Below are 21,921 nucleotides of genomic sequence, written 5' to 3' on the forward strand. Positions count from 1 at the left end.
CTACAAATCACTCCTATGAGTCCTTTCTAGTAGTGGGACTCAGCAGAGTCCCAAACATTCTCAGCAGCCTTCTGTGTCTGTACATCCCTTCTCATTTTATATTAGATGCTAAAATTTGGGAAGCACAAGAATGCAGGGCAGAAGCACCAGTGGTTTATCTGGACTAGATAGACCATACTCTACTTTCTTTGTGATTGCACTGTTGATTCGACAGCCTCAGATAAACCACAGACACTATTTGCAGACAGGTTTGACAATGGCTGATGCTTGGACATAGGTAAACACGGCTGATTTGGCAAGGGGAAGTTCTGGGTAGTGGAAAAGTATTCTTAATAACAAGCTACATCCTCAAGCTTCTGTCGTCTTAGTCTCACAAAAAATGACACTAATGGGATTAAAATTTTTGCTCTGGCAAGGACTTCAAGATTTGGCTCCAGCAAAACAGCGACATTAGTTTAATTTAAATTCTATTCAAAATGTAGGGGAAACATGAAGGAGGGCTTGCCAATTCAAACAAGACAGAAATCAGCAGAGAAAAACGTGTTTTTTAAGCTTCTCAAGCAAAAATAATGAACAATAAAAAAGAAAAATGAAATCATATGTAAAGTAACTTCCTAACGTTCTTTTGAGTGGCCAGTGGTTATCACAGTTATTGGGCCACAGTAGATTTTAACTAGAAATCAACATCTGATAATACAAAATCTCAAACTTGTATCTACAACTGGCTCAGATTAGGCAGTTTCCTTGAAATCCTATATATCTAAAATATTTTGGATAAGAAGCTCAATGGCCATTCCCCAGGACCACTATTTCAGAGGTCTATGAGATATTGATAATGTCTATGACAGAATATCAGTTCTTTGCAGGAAAAGACCAGCAGCTTTCAATTTCACTCACTGTCTGTAGCACATTCCATTCTGCCTTGTGAAACTGAAAACAAATTTGGCAGCAGCAGTCATCTGATTTTCATGTAATTCAATAATTTATCATGAAAAATATTCATTTATAAACACTTACTTGTTTTGGAATGATAGCAGCTGTCATTTTGGAGTCTGTAGTTCTCCCCACTGGGATATTATTCTGAGTTTATCCATCATTAAATCATGCAGTGTTCAATGTGCTTGGAATCTGGGCTGAATGCATTTTACAACGTGTTTATGTTTTGGTATGTGCATAATATCATTTTTACTTTACAGGCATGAAATCCTACATCGCCAGATGTAGAAATCTCTCTTTTCTGAGTAGCTCCTCTTAGTTTGATTCTTTAGTTTTACAGCTTAATTTTCCCATACAGAATCAGTAGTCAAAGTATCACTATTTATAGTTCAGAAACATGATTGTGCAAATATTTAAAACAAATGCATGACAAAGTTCCAAACAGAATCCCTCTAGGTTTCACTGGAAAAGCCTGGGCACCCCTACCCTTTTGGTTCAGAATGAAAAGCAAACCTGAGAAATTTCAGTTGCTTCCTTGTTGCTCTTTGGAAATTCAGCCATTTGAACACAGGATGAAATGAGACAAGAAAAGATGAACATTTTGGCCCTGATCCTGCAAAGGGTTTTGCATGTCCTCAACATTAGACATAGGATCCCAAATGACCATTGATAATCATTCTGCATTGAGCTAACTGAGAATTTTGTCTGCGTGAACATAGCAGGATTGGGCTCTTTTGAAGGAACAAGATTAAAAAAAAAGAAAAACAACAGTTCTTCAAGCTCATGGGAGACCTGGGAGAGATTAATAAAAAAGCAGGATCTTTTAACTAAAAGTGCATTGATTTTCTTCTGTTATACAAAGATGGGACTTAAGTTTTTTCTGCTTCTTTATAATATGTAATAGTAATAGTGATTTGCAAGGTGCTTTTCAAAGGAAGATTTTCTCTCCTGGTTCTTTTTAGCTTACATAGATCAGGGACATAAATAATGGTTTATTGTTAAACTGCTTATGCCATTTATCAGGTGTTCTCACACACTGACTAAATGGCATTTTAACACACACGCCCTTTCTCTCAGATTTTGATCAGGAATCAGAGTTAAAAAGATTTTAGTGACACCAAATATTTGTAAACTTTCAACAAGCTTAATTATTTTTCCTTTTTCAGTTGTTCAGCTTTTAATCTTTTACAACATTATGGTTTAATGAGTTCTCTGGTGACCATGTAATTTTTAATTCTTCTTTAAATGTGTTGAGAATGTAGAAAAGGGATCCAGCTGACATAATTTACCAGGACTTTCAGAAAATACTTAACAAGATCTCACATAAGCAGTTTTTGGAGGGAACTAAGTTGACCCTGTATGACAGCAACATGCTGCCATGGATTGGAAGCTGGCTGAGGGACAGAGAACAGAGAGTGAGAGTAAACAGTCAGCTTTCAGTGTGACAAAAAGCTTGGTTGTCCAGGGGTTTGTACTACTAAGGCCTCAAAGCAGTAGTCCATTCCTGTTCAGCAGAGCACTTAAATATGGGCATGTACTTATGTTTCACTAAAGCAAATGCTGAAACCGGTAAGCATATGCTTAAGTGCTGTACAGAACAAGGATGAAGCCAAGTATGTGCTTATATGCTCATCTGAAATGAGGCTTAGGAGTATTTATTAATGATCAGGGGAAAAAAGGTGAAAAGTGCAGCAGTACAGTTTTCAGATGGCATTAATGTATGGGGGTTGGTCAGAGACTGCCTGGAATTTCAGAGGTCCCTAGCTAAACTAAATGACTGGGCAGCATGATGGCAGCTGAAATTCAAGATAGATAAAGGCAAAGCAACGCCCATTGAAAGGACTACTATGAACTGTTTAAACACATTGCTAGGCTTCCAGTCAACTGTAACCACTCAAGAGAAAGACCTGGTATCATTGTGGACAAAATGTGAGGGTGCGGAAGGACTAGGTTAGCAAATAACATTGAAGATATTAAAATGTAACTGTGTAAGTCAAAGACCACCAGGAACCTCATATTTCTTCTTGTCACCTGCTCTCATTAAAGAACTGATAGAAATAGAGGAGGATCAAGGCTCTCTTTAAATAAAAGGAATGAAGAAAGTGAAAGTGAAAAAGAATTGGGAGATTGTTTTGGCTAGAAAGAAAATAAACTGAAGACTCCAGATAGAAAGAAGTCACAATTGATGTAAAAGTGAGCCATGTGACCTTATTTACTGTCATTTACAGTCAAAGAGCAAATTCAATTAAATTTATAGCAACATATTTACAACTAATCTAATGAAAAGCCTTTTTATGCACTGCCTAGATAATCTATGGAACTCATTGCCACCTGGCATTACTGAAGCCACAAACAGTGGGATTAAAAAAAGAGGATTAGACATGTAAATGGATGATTAGAATATCCCAAACTACTTGGTGTAAGATACATTTCAGTCTTAGGAATGGAAAGCCTCATATTTCATGGCAGAAGCCCACTGCTGACTGAAAAGGGTTAAGAAGAAACTTAACTTATGAGCGGGGATCTGGGTTTTCCTTTTTCTGGCGGAAAAATGGAAAAAATGCTGATTTTCCCTTTTAACTGAGAAAAATGGGGATTTTTCATTTTAATGGAGAAACACACGGATTTTCTACTTTTGCAAAAAGTTTTTTGCAGGCTGGCAGAGTTCAAGCATGCAAGGGGCTGGGGGGAGCGGGAGGAGGGCGATCAGGCATCAGGGATGTGTGTACACATGCACATTGATGCCAGGCAGCCTGCTGACCAGCTCCCACAGGTAAATCTGGCAGGCGGGAAGGGGAATAAGGCCTCCATAGGGAGGGAGGAAAGGAGTTGGGCAGGGCTGGGGCTGCTGCCCAGCTGGGGTGGTCTGTGAATCTTGGGGCCACAGGGCCTGAGTGGAGAGTGGGATGAAGCCACCAGCGACTCATCTGGGAGGTGGAGGGGATGGTTCTCCACTGTTGTGTGCACTCCCAATGGTGGGTATGGGGGCACGTGATCCCCAGATATGTGCATGGGCTGGGGGCAGATGTGCGCTGCCTGCTGTGGTCTTGGGCTCCCCACCCTGCTACTATCCCCCCAGGGCCTCTGCAGCTCAGCGGGTGGGACCCAGAGTAACAGGTCAGAACAACACTGGGCAGGGAAGCTCCTTGCTGCTGCAAGCCCCACACCACCATGGCAAAGCACCCCCTGCTGGCCTGGCAGCAGCAAGGGGCAGCAGCATGGAGTTGTGCTCCTTGCTGCTGCTGGGAAGGCAGGGGGTACCTTGCCAGAGCAGTGTGGAGCAAAGTGGCGGCAAAGAGTTCCCAGGCCCACTCTGCCCTGCCATGCCAGGTCCTGCCCACTGCACTGGAGAGGCCTTGGGGGAGGGAAGCAGGGCGGGGAGCCTGATCCCACAGTAGGCAGCCCATGTATGCCCACCCCCCCGCTTCCTATGGGTTCCACTCAGGTTGTGCCACCCATGCGGGAGGGGAGCCAGGCTCTGCACTTCACTCCACCAAAGCAGCAACCGCCTCCCACTGGTAGCAGCTGGGGTTTGGGCACTGCTGTGGGGGCTAGGGGGCTGCAGACCTGGGTCCCTGGCTCCATAGCCTTGGCAGCTGGGGGCCCCCTCCAGCAGGGCTAGGGGGCTGTGGAGGCTGTGAGTGGGGAGTGGGGGGCACCAGCAGGGCCAGGGGCTATGGCTTGGGAGTAAGGGGCCTGAAACCAGCCTTCTGGTGAGCAAAGCGGGCAGGGGAGCTCTGATTTTCCATGATAAAAAACCCAAAATCAAATGCCAAAATGTATAGGTATTTAGAATTTCTTTTATTATAGTGACTGAGGCACTGGTAGGCTTCCAAACTACTTTAAATTTGTAACTCCATCCAGGAAAAGCACACACCAACTGCTGAAACTTCTTTAGCCTGACGAAGGGTTTTTGAACCTGAAAGCTTGCTTAAAAATTGTTTTCCAACTATTTAAATTGGTCTAATGAAACATATCAGATCCACCCAAAGAACCTTGTCTGCCTTAAGAAACCATTGCATTCAACTGATACCTATATATAGAGTGGTGTTTCATTTTAATTGCGGCTTTTGTGTTTTTTAATAAAAGAATTTGCAATTTTTTAAACAGAGAAATCCAGGATCCCTGCTTATGAGCAAGTTACTCTGTATTCACCCACTGTACAGTTTCTTACATCTGCCTGTAAAACCAGCTACTGGGTAAGATTAATCACTTATCTGACCCAGCACAGCAGTTGCTGTATTCTTTTGTTTTTCCTTGGTAGACAAGACATCAATTTCTAAGCAGAAAAAATACATCTTTTTTTTTTTGGAGACAACCTTTTGGGCCTTCCTGCTTCATACAGAAACAAAAAATAGGTAGCAGTATTTTTTCACTATTAACTTCTGTGAGCTGTGGAAATAATTAGAAGCAATGGGCTAGAAAACCAAGTATCCCACTCCCCTTTATTAAATCTTTTCCCTCTCCTCTCTTCCTCCCACTTCATGTCATCACAGTTCTCATTCTGGCTCACTATTGTCTTTCTGTTGGTACAATAGAAAGGACTTTGCATAGACATTTGATATTATGGACAAAAAGACTCTGCTGTTGTAACTCCATTGAAGGTATATTATAAAGACTATAGCTCACCTATACTCAGCACTCATATAAGGTTTAAATCTTCAAAGTGCTTTTCCAGTATTAATACACTAATCCACAGAATGGCCTTCAGAGGTACAGAAGCATAAGTGTCTCATTGTACAGATGGATAAGCAGAGAACAAGGTTAAATGACTTCTTCAAGGCCATGGAAGAAATCACTATCAGAGGCAGGATTGAGTCTCATGAGAAAACAAACAGCTACATGATAATTTGGCTACATTTTTAAGTGATGATTGTATATATAGATACACAATAACTACATTTATGGATACATGATGTAAGCTGCAAAATATAGGAAAGAAAAGGAAGGGAAAAAAACTATGGAGAAGAACACGATGCATCAGAAACCTGGTTTCTGAAAATGGTTACTAGTATTATGTGGAATTACGGTTTTTCACAAAGGATTTCTGGCAACCCCCCACTTCCGTCCCCCCATCACACAAACAATCGCAACCCCTAGAGCAAAGCCTCTGAAGCCTGATTAATGCTGGGCTGGGCTATGCTGTTGTCCTGTACTTTGTAACTGTCCTGCATCTTTAGGAAGGCATTAAAGTGACTGGACCAAAGTAAACCATATTGGAGGGGGAAAAACTGCAGGAAACAACAAGCATTTCAGAGTGATACTGAACGCAGCTTGAGATATAAGCCAGGCAAGGCAGGATTTATGGAAACTAAAGCATACTTCTGCTTTATAATACCCAGTAAGATGGTAGCAATGAAAAAAGTCATCCTGTGGTAACTGACCTGAAATATAGCACAACAAGAATAGTCCATTCAGTGAGACTCACACAATAAGAAAGGCAAATCTGCACAAAACCAGATTAAAGCCCAGTCTGAGCCAGAATGAGAGAATGGAAGAGCGGTAAAATAACCTTTTACACCATTGCAGTGCTGCCTCCTACCAGTCCTTCCTATATCTAGTGGAAGGAAGCTCATTAGAATAACCATGCCTTTGACTTGGCCCCTATATTGTTATGCTGTTGTGCTTGGGAGCACCTGGCACGGTTTACTTATTCCCCAGAGCAGGTTGAAGAACAGGAAGGACTGTTAGCATGGGGGCTTTGTGGGGCCCTTTAAAAGAGGGAGCTTGGCCTCTCCCATTTTTCTGATGGAAGAATTCAGGAGGAATTGTTGTGGAGATTTTTTCTTTGTTAGCTTTTTCCACAGGTTTTCCACTAGGAGGCTGAAATCAGGTTCTCTGGCCTGAACACAACACATTCGTATCAGTGAGCACATCTACACATTCATTAACACGCCTTAGATACTGCACATTTTGTTTATTACTTCCTTAATGAAGTACTAACTGAATGTACAGTAGGGCTGTATGAAGCTATGATCCCTGATTCGATTCAGCAGATTTGGCCTGATTTGGTGGCTGAATCTCCGAATCCTAATCGAATCAGGGGACCCTTTAATCTCTCTGAATTGAATCAGAACCCTCTGAATTGATTCGGAAAGATTCAGTGATTTGGACACAGACACAGCTTTAAATGTTTTTTCTACATACCTCTAGGTACCAGGCAGCTTGTGAATGCTGAGATGGTGGGGTGGATGAAGCATCCCACAGGAGCACCTCTGGTCCAGTTCCAGGTCTGCCAGGGAGCATGCAGGGGGGCCCACCTGTGCCCCCTGGCTCAGCAACTGGTGCCTCCTGGGTCTGTGGGGGCACCCAGGGTTCCCCTGCAGCCAATTGCCAATTCCCCAGCACGCTTGGTGGCAGACCCAGCAGTGGACTGGAAGTACTTCCAGTCCACTTTTGGGTTTGCTGCCAAACACTCCTGTGGGATGCTCCATCCGCCCCAGCATTGCAGTGTTCACAAGCCGTGCCTAGTATGTCGAGATATGTAGAAAAAACATTTGAAACTGTGTCTATGGCTGAATCACTGATTCTCTGAATCAGCATCGAATCTTCAGATTCAGATTCATCTGATTTGAATCGGGGACAGTGATCCAAATCAACTAATCAAATCACTGTCTCTGATTCAGGCCAAATCCAAATCAAATATAGCCCATTTTGCACACCCCTAATGTGCAGTAACTAGTTACTGCACAGTAGCGCTGATGCAGTTTTTTAGTGATGCTTACTGCACATTAGTCTAATAACACTGTGCCCCTTGCCCCCCACCCAAAGCCCCTGCCCCACAGCCCTACTGCCCCTTGCCCCTGTAGCAGTCTTTAAAAAATGGACCCACCTGAACAGAATGGGAAGGGCCGCCTGGCAGAGAGACAGTTTGTCCTAGAGGGGACACTGTAGGCTCTGAGAGCAAGTGAAGCTGTTTGGGAGCAGCCCTGTTGGAAGTGAGAGGGGTGATGTAACCCCAGCAAAGTTTTGAAAGAGAGCCCTTAGCAAAAGCCCGGGAAGGGCCCTGAGCTGGGATTGGCGGAGAGGCTTGGATAAAAGGGGGAGCAGTTTTCCTGCAGGGGGGAACAAGAGAGAGAGAGGAAGGGGCTGAAGGGCAGGCTGGAGGCCAGATTCAGAGTCTCAGCGCAGTGGTCCCTCGGAGAGCCCCTGAGAGAGGCCTGCAGGAGCAGCAGTGGAGAAGCTGTGGCGGCAGGATCAGGCAGGGATTGCTGGTGTGGAGACTCCAAGTCTAGAGATACCTGACTGCAGCCAGTGTGGCTGGGTGAGCACAGCAGAGCCGGGAGGGACTGCCGGAGTCTGCCCTAGTTTCCCTGAGGGGTGAGGGGTCCCAGGGGCAGGCAAAGCCCAGGGAGGGGTTGCATTTGCCAGGGCTGTGAGGCTGGCTGGGGCAGGAGAGTTGCTATAGCCTGCAGCCCAGACACTGCTTACAGCAGAACCAGGGAAGGGAGTCAAAGGCAGGGGAAGGCTGTCTTGCAGGAACTGCAGAGGAGCTGCTGCTTGCTGCCCAGAGACCCCAGGAACACGGAGACGGCACCAGCGCCAGGGAGCGTCCACAGACCACGTGCAGGGACACAGACAGTCCCACTCCCTGAGATACCGCACCGGGGCAGTGCACATGGGATCCCCAGTACACCGTGTGCAAGTGAAAGACTGTGTAAATAAGTTCTTGAGGGTTTATCAGTCGGTATATCCATGTGCTTATTTAATGATTATTTGTTATGTTGCAAATAATTAAATCTTGTAAATCGTTTGAGAACTGTCTACAAGGGTGCTTGATTGTAAGGGAGGCTTTCCGCTCGGCACGTGTGCCAGGGATTGCTGACTCCTGGACTAATGCATAGTAAGCATCTCGTGTAGATGTGCCCAGTTAACTTAAACTCATTTTCTTCATCAACATAAGTATCCAGTCTAGCAGCCACAATAGGTACTATCACAATATTTCACCACTAGGGTGGGGAGCTAGGATGGGTTTGCACACATAGCTGTTCCAGGATAGGAGAGGGAACGCAGAACTTTCATGGGTGTAACTTACACCAGTGTAGTTCTACCCCTTATTTTTCCCAGGGAACTCACACTAGTCTAGGTGCTGTGTGCCTGCTCCTTGGTAGCACCACTGTAACAGGAGCTTATAGTAAAACAAACTTATCAATTGTCCAGGTCATATGTTAACTACCACTTCAGAAACCAATCTACAGACCACGGTAGCCAAACTTGCGAGTTGCATGAGGTTTAAGTGCAGCTCTGGGAGAAAGTCATTTAACAACAAATTATTATTTGAGCTGGTGTACTCTGTGCAGCTCAATGACTAGGGGCATGCACATCTCAAGAAGTTTTATGACCTGAGGTGTCAAACCACGTGAAGGTTTTGGTTTGTGGCTAGAAGAGGTTGGCCATTAATGCTATACACCAACATAGCACTACTCCATACATACCTCTGGAAACCACACTGCACCCTGGGGGCTGCCAGGGTTCTCACATGAATCTTTCCCTACCCACATTGGTTAGAGCAATCAGGCTCCTGATGAACAGGATCTTGCACAACTGAGCTTGGAATCTGCATTTAGAAATGACTACAAGTAGCATGATTCAAGCTGTAGTACAGACAGAGCTTTACAGTATCCCTTGCTTCCTGACATGACTATTCCAAGATAGGAGAGGGACAGAAGTGGCTGTAAGCATCTTCCAAATGTTGTCCTTTCTGGGACCTAGAGTTTAGAAAGCTCTCTCCCATGCAAACACTGACAGACATTCATCTTCAAACATTTACTTCTAACTTCCATGTTATTTTTTTTTCAGCCTAATGTGAATTGCTCTATTTGAATGCTTACCAAACTTGCCTTCCTTCTCACTGAATGGTTCAGGGGCAACTTTGGCAACCAAAAAAGAAATTCTCTGTTTGCCTGGGGGATGAACACATTGATTTCTTCCTTGCCCTGTGACTCTCCAGCAAACAGCTGACTGCACCTCAAATAAATATCAAACCTTTCAAAATGAAAATAAATTATTTTGCAACTGCCACACAAAAAGGTCTTGATAAACTAGTGTGCTAGTTGACAGTGCTTAAAGTGAAATCAATGAAGTGTGGATGATGATGGATGAGCCAGAAGTCTTTTATTAAATACTGGCTGTGTCTACATGAGATGCTGACTGAGCAGTAGCTTGTTACTACTGTACAGTAGTGTCGCATAGCATGAAGTGTGATGCAACGCTACTGCGCAGTAGTAATGAGCTACTGCACAGTCAGTGTCACCTAAAAACTATTTGGCGATGCTACTGCACAGTAACTCCATTTACCATGCAGTCATTTAGTACTTGTATAAAGATGTTTATACTAAACTAAATGTACAAGTACTAAATGACTGTGCAGTAATGACTGCGCAATCAGCATCTCACGTAGATGCGGCCACTATAGTCTAAAGAAACGTAACACTGCATTCAAATAAAGCAAACGTGAGTGTAACTAAACCAAGCTCTTGTTTAGAGAAAAATGTTGGGATTTATTATCCTGTTAGTTTTTTTTTTCGTTTTTTTTTAAGGAGCAGCACTCAGGGTGTCCCGGGCAGAAAGTCAAAATCTCCATTTACCCGAGATGTTTAAAAAACATCCTCTTGAAAGTCAAAAGTACCAAATTTTTGATGGGACAACATAAATATATTTGAACTGTAGTCAGTACAAACTAGGCATCTTGAAAAAGTCTAGCACATCTCCATTCAACATAATATTATTAATGTCTTTGAAACAACTTTTAGAACTCAGCATTTATTTTTAAATATCAAAGATGTTTGATTTCATTCCAAACGTAGCTGAACTCCAAAAATTTCTCCTATTCTAATATTTAAAATGACTGGCTGGGCAGAAAGACAAACAGATCATTTTCTAAGGCATAAATGAGTGAAATTTAGATTGGATATGTGATTTGGGAGTCAACTTTTACTTGTCGTAGGATTCCATGTTGACTTAAAATATTTTAATATACTCAACAGATCACTGGTTTCCAAGCTCATCACCTTCACAGCCAAAAGAGTTAAGGAGTTGTGACTGATATGTTAGGAGGGAGATTCTCTGTCCTGTTCTTCTCCCTTTTTCATTGGTCAGGGGACAGAAAAGAAAGAAAAAAATACCTCCAACTCCCTTCTGAGGGTTCCCTCAGAGGCTCTTATCCCTGCCACCTCACAGCACCCAGAGTAGTTCTATGTTGGTAGGCAAAGGAGTGGATAGGTCTCTGGCTAGAAGATGGTCCCTTGGGGAACAGAGTCAGGTCATTTAAATTAGGGTATTGTACTATCAGCTAGGACAAATACTCAGAAGCCTGTTACTAGCTGCTTATAAGTAGGCTTCACATAAAAGTTATCCACTACTCCTTAGAGGGAACTTTACCAGGTAGGCTTGTTGGAAATTTGGATCGTGGCCCTGCAAACTAGGGCAGCACCCAGCCTACTAGAAGCCTGCCCAGCCAGACCTGGGAGGCACCACCACTGCGGAGGGAAGGACCAGGGCCCCTCACAGCTCAGGGGATGCTTAGTCCGTTGGCAGCTCGCCCCCGACCATGGGCAGGCTCCAGCTCCGATAAGAAAAAAAAAAAAGGATTGGGCCGCTTGCTATAACATGATGGAAAAATTGAAATGGTTTAGTCCTTAGGGTTTTATTCTATGTCCCACCATTTCAATTTAGGAGGCATAAATTAAAACCATGGGGATTAAACTCGTCTCGTTTACAAGTACCCAAGTAGTTCAGAGGCCTGGCAAACTTGTATCAGTGTGAGGCTGCTGAGGGCATTTCTTTAGCTGCTTCATCAGATCACAGCTCACAGTAAATTTACAAAAGATGTACTAGCTAAGCCAGGCTCTTTTTAAACAAAAGAGTAAAGAAGAAGGAAACATGAGATGGGGAAGGAAAAGGACACATGAGAGAGAGCAGAAGTCCAGCTCTCACATTCAAGGTGTTACAGGTTTAGCCAAAGCAATGGGGGTGCTGAAAGCATTCAGTTCCCTTTCTCTGACCTTGCCTGGTCAGGGTATCTTTCAGAATCAGAAAAATGAAGGTCTCTGAATGTACAAAGGTACTCTAGGGTCTCATGAGAAAGCAACAGTTGCAGCTATCAAAACTGCTTAGTTCTCTGAAAGAAAGGGCATTGGCTTTTATCTTCAGGAGAGAGTTTAAAGCTCTTGTTCCTAGGTGGACAGCATGGACCTTTAAACAGTCATTATAATTTCTACAATGATGTCATTCAAACTGTAGGATTTTTCATCATTTTACGAAGATCAGCAGGCCTAGTGGAAAAAAGAAATATAGAGGAAGTTTACAACAAAATCCTAGATTTATGTCACCTCAGAATATCTTTCTCCAATATTTGAACTTCTTTTTGTCCTTCCTCCTTTCTTCAGCACTTAGAGAAACGCATCAAGGTGTAAAGCAGTAATGCAGACTCCTACCAGCAAGTGCTGGCTGTTCTCCAGTGTTGCTGCTAGCTGGCTGAACCCTGCAGAGTCACCTGCAATTCCTGCTGAGCTTTTATTCCTTTCAGGGTTTAGCTGCTTTAAGGAGCAATTCCCTTATATTAGTACATCAAGACCTAGAAAAATATTGTTGCCAATTCCAAGATAAGCAATTCAGAATTAAACAGAGGTCTCTTGAGCATGCTGACATATACCCATTTTGGAGTGCTAAGCCTCAGCCCAAAGCCAGTGATTCAATCAATACCTCTTCCATCTGGGTTTGGTATTTACCTCTGTCAACCTCTTTCCAAGGGCTGTCCTTTGTATCTGGATGGTCCTTAAAATAACAGGTCCTATCTGTGGTTTTCCTGTCAGTCATCAGAGAAGACCATCAGCAGACTGTCCCGTTTTCATTGCCAGTCAGAGGTGAAAGTCTGGTGACAGCCAGTTCTGTCCACTTGTCATTTCCTCCTCTCTAGGAGGCAAGGAAAAGAGAGTTGTTCTGTGAGGAGAAAAGTCTATACTAGATGGTCTGGGACTCCATTTAACTATTTGTTTTTATTGTGCATTAGAATGACCATGTATCTTCCTTTCTTTAATAAATCCCATATGGAATCTTAAGTGATCATCTTCCTTTCTCCAGTGCTCCAGAGAGGTAAAAACTAATCACTCCCTGCACTTCTGTGGGGTCTTCCATGCCATGATCTCAACACTTTGTACAAGCACTGACCAATTTAGCCTTGTCAGAAATAGAATGAAGTTACACATTACACTTAGACCACACTAAAGGCACTTCCAACATGCATGTCCACATGCTAAAGTTTGTTAACTCATGCTACATGCCTTCTGAGCATCTGAAAGTTATGCCATATCAGACAAGGGCTAATTCTAGGTTATGCTACCTAGTAGGGCTGCGCAAAATTTTGCCAGCAGTTTTGTTTTGATGCTGTTTCCACTCGTTTCAAGCTTGAAACAGCAAAATTGAAATGAAACAGAGAGCTTCGAAACAGCCTCGAAACGAAACGAGGCAAGTTGAAACGTTTTGAAATTTTTGAAACATTTTGAGTTTCAAAGCTGAAGCTGGGCTTGCCTGCAGAGAAACAGAAACTGAAGTAAGGAGAGGGAGGAGGAAGAGGGGGAAAAGGGGGTGGAAGGAGTGTTCCCATTATTGACTGTGTAGCTGGCCAGTGACTGTCATCCTTTCCTGAGGTCCCTTCCAACCCAGTGCTCTGGGAGAGGGATGGAAAAACTGCATAAAAGGCAGCGTTGTTTGAACTGCCCTGTTTTCTGCCTTGGTGTCAGTTGAGTGAGGGCACAGCTTAACACGCGCACAGTCACCCACCCATGTCACGAGTTTTGCCTGTCAGCAGCTAGAGGTGCAGGGCCCCAAAACCCAGACTCCCCCTGCACCCATCTCCTTGACAGCTGGCAGGCTTCGTGACTGCAGCAGGGCCTAGTAGGCCTGCAGTTTTCACCCTTCTCTGTCCCAGGACAGACAGTCTCACAAGGACCCATGTTGCGAGTTTTGCCTGTCAGCAGCCAGAGGTGCAGGGCCCCAGAACCCAGAAGCCCCTTCACTTATCTCCTTGACAGCTGGCAGGCTATGTGGCCTCAGCAGGGGCTAGCATGCCTGCAGCTGTCACCCCGCTGTGCCTTAACACACACAGTGTCACCCATGTCACGAGTTTTGCTTGTCTGCAGCTTGAGGGGCAGTTTCCCCCAAACCCCTGCACCTATCTCCTTGAAACTTGGCAGGCCTGATAAGGGGCTACCACTCCAGGAAGTTCCATCCACATTGAATTGGTTGTACCATAACCTGTGTCTCAGTTTCAAAAAGAAAAAGAAAAGGTTCACCTGGGCATAATGGCTCAGCATGGTTAAGGCAAACCAGTCTCTGTTGATTCTCCTACCCAAATAATGAAGTGCCCATTTACAGCTAGGTTGACTTGTGGCAGCCTTGGTCCAACCTTGAAGTGAGATTAAAAAAATCTCACCTCTGGAACTGAAACAAGATGCCTTACCTGCTTTTTCCCCATTTTGCACAAAAATAAACTCACAGCCTGGACTGCAGCATAAAACCAACTAAAAGTGTAAACTGCTTTCTGAAACCCACTCTCCCCCCTTCCAGAAACTATGTATACAGGTGGATATGGGGAGATCAAATACTCCTCCCCCCCATTCAGAATTACTCTTCAACAGAGCAACATGGTCTTACAGCTATTGATGGGTAAATGAAAGTTCATTCTATGCCACAGAGATTTCTGAAATTGAAAATTTGGTCTTAGGAAGATTTGGAATGAAAACAAACAAACAATAAAGTTAAATTCTCTGCAAAAGGAATTAGAGCCCTGCTTCTCTTGATAGCTCAACTGCAGCCAGCTCCTTAGGAGCTCAGGCTCTAGGACACACTGTCCTTGGAGACTGCCTGGGGGCCACAGTCTTTGGAAGTCCTGAGGTCAAATGGGTAAGTTCACTTGTATCTTATTTTGGGGCAAGTCTACTATGGTCTACAACTCCAGGGAAGTCCAGCAATTGGACTTGTTTAGGGACTGCAGTGCTTCCAAGGTCTATGAGGGCAGTCTGCATGGTCCCTCAGCCTGGAAGCCTGGGTTGCAAAGTGGGGAAGTGAACAAGCTGGCAGTCAGGTAGAGTGCCAGTGGGACCCTCCCTGGTTTCTGGAGTTTATGGAATGGTTCAATTTTGATGACTTGGCAAATTCCGATGAAAAAATGTTTTGTCAGAATTTCTCCAAGCAGCTCTACTTACAATTTTTCACAGCCAGGATTTTAAGCTGATACATGTGCAACCACACTTACACATTTCCATAGGAGAGAAGTGCAGATAAAAATTTACTTTCTGATACTAAGTCACTGACTCTGGCACTTGCTCCATTCTCTTTTGCAGACAATTCAACTTTGTTGTTGCTGTTGTTCCAAATCTTCATGAAACCAAATACTACATCCTGGTACTAAACTACAGATTTGAGATGTTGGCAAATAAGTCTTGAAATGTTATTTGAGAATTTTAGCTATTTGGGATCAGTCTAAGAAGCTGGACTCTTCAGTAGGTTCTGTTTAAGACCACCATTGGGAAAATGGTTTTTCTTCTTGGAAAAATGCATTCTCATAGAATTCCCAAGCCAGCTATTAGGAGCTCAACCCATTTGTAGTATATGTTCCTGAGCTCTTTTGGAGAGCTTTAGACATTTCTCTGATCAGGACAAAATCCTAAGGGAAATTTGCCAAAGACAAAAGCTGTGTATCCAAGATCACATCCTCATGTTTGGCAAAGAGGTGGTACATATGGCAAACTTCAAAGAGTTGGCTCAGAGAAGTCACCTTAGAAGGCAGCAATTTGAGTTACTGGAAAATGAATTTTGTTTGACTGGTGCTAAGCTGTCTTTTTTTACTTACAGCAATAAAACCAAATTCAATTAAAGGTGAAGAAATGTTTTCAAAGGCAATGATGAACAAATGTTTATTGGCTATCAAACTATTGTAGATTAAGTTGCCAGGTCAAAGCAACCCAAGAAACACAAAATTACTATTAATGCAGTTATACCAGGATTCTTATTGCATCAATAATGATTTTTCTAATAAAATTATCTCCATTTTTTCTCTTGTTGGATTTTACTTCTCCATAATTTCCATTTTCTGAAAAACTACAGTTCCTTGTAGATAAAAGGTCATACAGCACATCAGTATTAAACATGGAAATATGTTAAGGGAATATTATTAAGGTTGCAATGTTAAGCCCTCAAAAGCTAGGAAATGCCAATATTAAGTAGGTTATGTAATCTGAATTTGGCCTCAGTAGCTGCATCCTGACATGCATGGGCATTTGGTTCCCCAGGGACAAGAAGCAGTGATGCACCTTGCTCCACTGATACTTGTCCCCAGGGAAGGTGTGCACCATGTGCACTTTGGCATCTGGCAAGTTACCCTAGGTGGGGTAAGGGAGGCTAGGGCCAGCACTGTGCTGGCCCCAGCAACCTTATCTGGGGTCCTTGGGGGCTCCTGGGGCTACAGCTGAGGTGATCCTGCCAAGCAGAGTCTGGCTGGCAGTCACAGTGTGGCTCCAGACGGCCTGGCTTCACTTTTCAGCAGCGTGCGCTGCCTGTGCATGCGCCGCTCCGCTTTTTTTCTGTGGGTTTTTTTGACCCCTGGATATCCTGCAGAAAAAAAGTGGAGCAGTGTGTCCTTGCAGCATGGAGAACACCTGACTGTGCAGTATGTGATACCACAGACGTGTTTGTGGCGTCACATACTGCATGGCCACGCTTATCTGGACTTGCCCAGTGTGCATATGTCTACGATACAGTCTTTACTTATGCAATCACATATGTTTTTTCCACAAGAGTCTTTGCTTTTTTCTGTGGTCTGAATGGATGGGGATGATTTATGGCCAGGTGCAGAAATTACACTTTTACCAATATTAGTGATCAGAAACCAGTCTATACCTGTAACAGAACAGAAATTCAGCACACATTTTCTGGTTTAAAAATGGTGGAACCTGGTCTAAGATTTGTACCTCCCACCAAAGGGCGAATTTATGTTTTGTTCACTACTGATCTAAACTACGCCACTTACAAAAAACCATGTAACTTAGATTGATTCCACCTTGGGCTTTTTGAATGTCTGTACCTAGCCTTAGAGAGCAGCTATCCAGTATTTCGCTTTCTCCTCCTTGCTGAAGAGTGTGCATTATTTACTGTATACTTTTCAAACCCTGTTCCAAAGACAGACTTCTTAATTTCCTTATGGACTTTTCTATGATGCTTATTACTACAGTATCTTGAGGGCTTCATAAACATTAATTCATTTGGTTTTACAATACCCGTGTGAAATGAGAGGATGGTATTAATCTTATTTTACACACTTAAGGTCAAACGTATGTATTAGTTTTGTGTGCCAATTTGAGACACCTGAGACATGAATTTATGGAGTATGTAGCATTATATAAAACTTGTAATTAAAAACTGTATCATAATTATATGCTCAAGAGGACCAAGTTAAAGATACACAGGTATCCTTAATTTTGGTGTTTCCTACCTTTTGACTACTTGACTTCACATCTATAAAATTGTTCTCTTCATTTGGCTTTTTCTGTGTTATTGCCTGGGTTTTAAGCAAAGTAAATAACAGAAATTCCAGCATGTGGAATCTGGTGTCATATGACACCTATGTGGTTTGGCAGTAGAATTGAAAACTTCTGAATTCACTGCACAGATCCTTGCCACTTACACTATTGGGGTAATTGAGAGTAGGTTGTCTGCTATTATCAACTGTGGACCAACATGGGTGCCTTGCACAGCGTCAGTAGATTTTCCCAGCTGCTTCCTGACAGCAGAAGAACAGTGAGACTCTGAAATTTCAGGTTTCATTCCGTTACTGAAGGGTGGATACTGAGTGGGCACAGATTTGCCATCTTCTGCCTCTTCCTCTGCAACCACTTCCTGTGTCAATTCATCTTCCAGGGGCTAGAAGAAGGACCCAGGCTCATCTTCCTCATCTAGCCGGTCCCAGTCTCTGCTCCTCATCTCAGTTCTAGTCACCTTGTCCAGCAGTCCCATTCTCTTCCTCTGAACCCCATTTTTCAGCTCCCATCACTTCCAGTTCTATAATCCACTCCCTCCTTCACCAGTTTCCTGGCCTAGCCATTCCTAGTTCCACCTACATCTGCCATGTTCCTTGTCTTTTGTTTAATCTCATCTCTAAGTAAAGCGCCCTCCTCCCTACCCCTGGAGCAAGAGCAAAAACACCCATAAGTAATAATTTCAAAGTAGGTGAGAAGCTAGAAATATGGAATGAGTTCATGATTGCAAAGAAGCCACCCTCAGTTAGGCCATTACTTGATAATTAAAGTCTTCTATTTGTGGAGAAATTTTAGAAAAATGCTGGGAGGGTCCTCAAGAGATCACTTAGTCCAGCCTCCTACTTTAAGGAGAATTTCCCCTGTCTAAACCCAAAAAGAAATGCTAAGCACATTGAAGGGAGCATGTGAATTTGAACTGAGGACCACCTGATCTGCAGTCAAATGATCTATCACTGAGCTATACCCCAAATGTCAAAGAAGCTTAATAGTTGGCACTGGTGAGAGCTACTCAAGGAGACAATCAATCTAAAAGGGAAAAATAATACTTAAGGATGTTCTTTAACCCGATGCATGGATGAGGAAAACATCACTGATATTGTTGCCAGGAGCATCAGTGAACCAACACTGGTGATAGTGCAGAAGAATCAGTCTTTTCAGCAGTGAGAGTGATATGTGAGTACCAAAATGAAAATGGGAGGAGGTATGTTTAGGACCATCTACAATGACTGGCAATGAGTTAACAAGGTATACTGCAAACTATTTGTTCTCCACATGTATTTAAATGAAACTCAACTTTTTTAAAACCAAAAGTGATCCTTAAGAACACACTTTGGCCCCATTCATCCTGGCCAATTAAGCTGTGCCAACAATTTTTGCTGTGCTCACTGTCGCAGGGCACCCCGGTGCCTGCTCCTAGAGAGGAGAAACTGCCAGGGAGAGAGCCCTGGCAGAGCCAATTGAGCACAGCTGCCGGTTGCCGGAGCAACTAAGCGGAGCCAGCTGCCTGTAGGGGGCAGGGCCTGGCCCTTATGAAGCCCAGGGCTGAAGCCAAGCTAGTAGTTCTCTGCCAGCAACCTGGGAGGCAGGAGCTCTGGGAGTGAGGATGTGGAAAGGAGCCTAGCAGCAAGTACCATGGTCATATGGAGCAATGTTGTTATGGCCATAGGGCTTTGGGTATGAGTTATAGCCAGACAGCTTGAGCTTGCATTTGTGTTACAGCCTAGGGGCTTGTGGGTTTCCTTTGACATTGTGATATTACACCCGGAGGCTTGGGTGAGGCTGTAGGCATTGGAGGAGGCCTCAATCATAGGGACCCCAGAGAGTGTGGGGTGCCCTAGCGCCAAGAGGGCGCATTAATTTCACAGCGCCAGTGAAGGCGCAGCTTGCACGCCAGTGCGGGAGCAACTGGCGGCAAGGAGCGCAGCCAGTGGGTCGCGGGCGCAACCAGTAGGTTGCAGATGGGGGACATAGAACCCGGATTGCGTGCGGGGTACATAGACCCCAGCCCCAGAGCGAGGGGCAATTTCATTGAGAAGCCCAGGGTGGGCATGGCGAGCCCCAAAGAGGGGGAGCGCCACATTGTATTATTGAGAAGCCCTAGAGAGGGGCGATACGGAGCAGCCCTAGAGCGGGGCCATATTGAGGAGCCCGAGACGGGCATAGCGAGCCCGGCCGCAGGCTAGTGCGGCAACACCCCTCAGACTGAGGCTGGGTGCTGCGGTTGCCCCGAGAAGACAGGGAGTAGCAGCACGGTGAGCCTGTATCAGAGAAGGTACCCGTGCGGTTGGCCAGGGAAGGGCCGGGGCCCGCTAGAGAGTTCCTGAGCGGGACCACACCGTCAGGGAAGGCCCAGAGTGGGCTGGACGAGAGTCCCAGTGAGAGGCTGGGTACTAGAGAAAGCCCAGAGTGGGCTGCACTATAGAGGAGGCCCGGGAAGCGGGCATGCAGACCTAACAACGTCCATTATATCTGCAAGGCTTGGGGTGTGGTATCAGGGGAGGTTGGAGCCACGCATAGCCCATAAGGCTAGGGTGTCCGGGGAACACCCACCATATCGGGAGACCCCCAGGGGGTCCGGAAGAACCGCGGGGACAGAGGTCCCGAGTAGCCGTGCCCAGGGAGTCATAGGCAGCCTCCCTATTACATTTTCCAACAAGACGTGGCGGGCGAGAATTGGAGGGTGCCTTGGGCCGGCCTGACATGGAGCGAGGGACCTTAAGGAGATCACGGCCCTCCGAGAGGACCCCGCCGTGACACTCACGTTTAACAAAATTGAAGTGTGACCCTTTAACAGAGATTAAACACCTTAAATACAGAAGCTAGGATAGTCAAAAGAACTGAGTGATCAAATCCCAGTGAAATCCAGTGGTAATGGAGTGCCTAATTCCCCTAGCTTTTGAAAACCCCACCCATGTTTACAGATGAACACAGAAGAAAACGTTTCTTCGTAATCCAGTATTGCCAGTAATGCCAGCTATTTAATGACTGAGGTGATCTTTCTGAAACAGATATTACACAATTCAAATGCAAGCTACTTCTGAATCAAAACAAAACATGATTGCAGAATTGTCCATAAATTGATTATATGTACTGCACTATGTTAAAAAACATTTGTTTATTCATTTGTATATAGTGAAGCTACAAGGAACACATGGTACTGTTATTTACATCTAATATGGTACTGTTGTGTTGAGGGAGAACAAAGAGCGGATGATCACAAAAAAATTTCCAAAACAATCTAAATAAAAAATGACTGCAGTATAAGTCATGGAGAGTACTGTGGTAACAAAGTAAACATAGGCAAGAATTTGGGCAAACTGAAGAATTAGCACTAGCAGCAATTTTGAGCTATTAGTCACATGTATGCTGGGGAGTTGTTAAAACTGGGCTGCAAAGGGAAAAGATATGTGCAAAGAGAAAATGAAAGTGTGTATGCACTTTTTTTCCTTCTATATGGTGCGTAAAGAAGGCTGGAACAATATTTTCAAGCTTTACTCCTGCTTCTTGAGTAAATCAAGTTTTGTTTACCCTCAAGACTCTACAGCAATCACAAAACTGTAATACTGCCAATCCCCAGAGGGGAAAAATGAGACTTGTTTAAAACTGTACCTTTTAAAAAAAATACTTTCTTGCTTGGAGCCTTCTAGGGTCACTTGTGCAAGTTTTTCTCTGAAACCATGATGCCTGGAAACTTCTTTTAAAAAACAGGAAAGCTAAGATTCTGATGTCATCATCAGATTCCAGGAGCTGGGACTGTGAGAGCAACACTTAATATCAGCAAATACCAAGACTTATGTTAAAACTGGACAGTTGGGAGTATCAGCAGTAAAAAAAGAAGTCTAAAACAATTAAAATACCATACTGACTGGGCTGTGCTCACGTGCAAGGGCCACTGAAGTTTCAGGACTGGGTTTAAGTGAGCACCCTAGTTAACTAAAATATGATCAAAACACTTTATGTTATAAATACCCACCAAATTCTACTGAAGTGATACTAGTTTTCATATGATTTCTATGTCTGCATTAACTCTAATTAATAAATCCTTAAAATATCATTTTACTGGCAAAGTGGATGACTTTATTAAATTATATTATCACTTAAAGAGACCATTAACATGGTGAGTTTTGTGCGTGCCGGGTCTGACCCCGGGTCGCTTACGTCGCTCTGCACGCGGGCTGTGGCCAGCAGCCCGGGCAGGCCGGATCGGAGAGGGCGGGCGCCGAGCTAGAATTAGGCACAGACACGTAACGGTTGATTTTAAGATTATTTTACTTACACTGAGATGGTCGTGGTGTAGGCTGAGAACTTGCTTGAGTTGCGGTTACAACAAAAAACACGAACACACGTGGAGGTTGCAAGGCTCCACGCAGACAGAACACGAACAATCACGTGGAGGTTGCTAGGCTCCACGCAGACAAACTCCGGATGTCCAGGACAAGCACGCATTAAACTC

Source organism: Alligator mississippiensis, chromosome 3, assembly GCF_030867095.1.
Source record: "Alligator mississippiensis isolate rAllMis1 chromosome 3, rAllMis1, whole genome shotgun sequence".
NCBI classification, from domain to species: domain Eukaryota; kingdom Metazoa; phylum Chordata; order Crocodylia; family Alligatoridae; genus Alligator; species Alligator mississippiensis.